The 2,500-nt window shown below is 80.1% G+C and overlaps 1 non-coding gene across 1 annotated transcript; it reads left to right on the top strand.

Annotated features, from left to right (window-relative positions):
• The first annotated feature begins 1,202 nt into the window (after positions 1 to 1,202).
• On the top strand, positions 1,203 to 1,355 carry LOC136995616 (5.8S ribosomal RNA). The gene has a single exon (XR_010887161.1). It is a non-coding gene; the product is annotated as a 5.8S ribosomal RNA (ribosomal RNA).
• The last annotated feature ends 1,145 nt before the right edge of the window (positions 1,356 to 2,500 follow it).

Consider the following 2,500-nt stretch of genomic DNA (forward strand, 5'->3'; position numbering starts at 1 on the left):
CGCCCCGGGTAGGGATGGCCATGGGCCCCGGGCTCCGGGCCCGAGGGTTCTCGGCGGGAGAGCCGGGCGGGGGTTTAAAGACTCGGGCGGCCCGATGCGACCCGGGGGGCAGCCGGGTGTGCTGCCGGAGGGCCGGGGGGCCGGCGCGCGCGGGCGCCGTGCCCCCCCATGCCAGCCGGCGCGCCCCGCGCTCGCCCTGCGGGCAGCCGGGACGGAGAGGGGTACCCTGCCCCCTCTCTCCGCGGTCTGGTCTCGGCGGAGGGACGCCGCGCGGTCGGCTGGCGCCGGCCTGCCTCGAACGCGTGACCCCGGCGCGAGCGCGTGCTCTCGCCGGGACGGTGAGCCCCCACCCACCGCGGGTGGTGCGGACGCCGCGCCTCGGCGCGATCCGCTCTCCTCCCTGGCCGGGGCTCTCGGTCTGCCGCCGTGGCCGCTGGCGGCGGCGCCCTACCCGCCGGCACTCCGCCATCCGGCGCGCCTGCCTCGCTCTGCCCAACCCGGCTTCGCCGGGCGGCGGGCGGGCGGCAGGCGGGCGGCGGGGGCGGCCCCCCCCGTTCTCCGCGTGGAGACGGGGAGAGCGGGCGCCGTCCCCGTCCGTCCCGCCTTGCCCGCCCGCCCGCCGCCGGGCGTCTGTCCGCGGAAGGGACGGGAGAGCGCGTGGTGTCGTCCGGGAGGCTGTGTGTGCGCGCGCGCGGGCGTGGGCGCCGCCTCGGGGCCACGGCGGAGCCGGAGGCCGGCGAGGCGAGCGAGGAGCTGGGGAGCGCGGGGCCGGTGGGCCGCGGGCGCGCGGGCAGCGGCCGGTGCCGCTGCCGGTGGCGGCCGGGCTCCGACGCTGGGGGTCCGCGGGGAGCCGCCCCCTCCCCCAGCGTCCCCGAGGCAGGCGGCGCGGCCGGCGCGCTGCTCCCCGCCGGGCCGGGCCGAGCCTGGGCGCCTGGGCCGGACTCGAAGCGAGCAAAGGGTTGTCCCAGGTCGGGAGCGAGGGCTCCCCGCCCTTCTCGTTCGGGTTTTCCTTTTCCCTTTTTCCCCCCCCACTCTGTGCTCGTACGGTCAGCGGGGCGAGCCCCTCTCTCTGGCTCTCGGCCGTCCCTCGCTCAGCAGCCGGCGTCGGCGTGAGGAGGGAGGCGGAGCGGAGGGGGGGCCCTCAGGGGCTGCCGAAGGCTGCCCGGTCCCCCCGCGCGCGCGGCGGGGGCCGAAACCGAGACAACTCTTAGCGGTGGATCACTCGGCTCGTGCGTCGATGAAGAACGCAGCTAGCTGCGAGAATTAATGTGAATTGCAGGACACATTGATCATCGACACTTCGAACGCACTTGCGGCCCCGGGTTCCTCCCGGGGCTACGCCTGTCTGAGCGTCGCTTGGCGGTCAATCGTCACCCCCGCTGTCGCGTTGGCGCAGCGGTGCCGCCCCTCGGGGGGGGCGCGTGGGGGGGCGGGGGAGGCGCGGCGGCGCCGGCGGCGGCGGTGCGCGGCGGCCTCGGCGGCGGAGAGTCGGCGGCGGAGCCGGGACCCCGGTGCGTGCACCGGCGGCCCCGGTCTTCCTGCCCGCCGGGCTCCGGCGCCGGGCCGCCCGCAGCGGCCGCGGCCGGCGTGCCTTGCCGCGCCTGTGCCCGCCCTCCTCGCCCTCCGAGCGCGGTGGCCACCGCTGCGCGGCGCGCGCCGTGCGGGGTGGCGCGGCTGGGGCGCCTCGCAGGCCCGTGCCCCGGGGAGAGGGTGCCTCCTCTTCCCCGCGCGGCCGGGCCTTCGTCCCCCTAAGTGCAGACTCGGGGAAACCCCCCGCTCCCGGAGCGCCCGCTTCGCGGAGTTCGTCCCGCTGGGGCCCCCCCCCCAGGTCGGGTGGGTTGCGGTGGCCCGGCGCGCCTCGTCGCCGCCGCCCGCCACCACCGCCAGTCTGGCCGCCGTCTGGGCTTCTCCTCCGCCACTCTCCCGGTGGTGCGCTGGTCCCCCGTTCCCCTCCGGGGTGGGGACGGCCGGCTGCCTTGCGCTTCCCTGCGCCCCGACCGCCGCCGGTGCGGCGCGCCGCCGGGCCGCCCCCCCTGCCCTCCCCGCGGCGCGCCCGCGTCCGTCGCGTGTGCCGAGCCACTTCCACCCGCCGGCTGGCGTCAGCCGCGGCGTTGCGTTGAGGCCGGCAGCGACGGCGCGCGGGTGCGGCGCGGCGGGGTGGCGGTGGGGGGCGGCGCGGGCGTGCGCGCCGCCGGGCGGCGAGAAGGGCGCGAAGGGGAGGGCAGGGCGCCGCGCCGTGCCGTGCCCGGAGCGAGAGCGGAGGCAGCGGCCGGGAGGAGGAGAGGCAAGCCCCCAGGCGGCGGAGGGCTGCGCGAGTTGCGTGAGCGGAGCGAGCGTGCGGCGGGGAGCCGGGCCCGGGGGAGGCGCGGACCTCGCCCTCCGGCCCCGCGCGGCTGTCTGCGGGTGGGGTACCGCGGTGGTACCGCACCGTGCTGCCGCGCGCGCGTGCCGGGGGGGCACCCCCCGCTGGCCTCCCCCCTGCGCGGCGGCGACCCCGCGG

This window comes from Apteryx mantelli, unplaced genomic scaffold (assembly GCF_036417845.1).
Source record: "Apteryx mantelli isolate bAptMan1 unplaced genomic scaffold, bAptMan1.hap1 HAP1_SCAFFOLD_141, whole genome shotgun sequence".
Taxonomy (NCBI): domain Eukaryota; kingdom Metazoa; phylum Chordata; class Aves; order Apterygiformes; family Apterygidae; genus Apteryx; species Apteryx mantelli.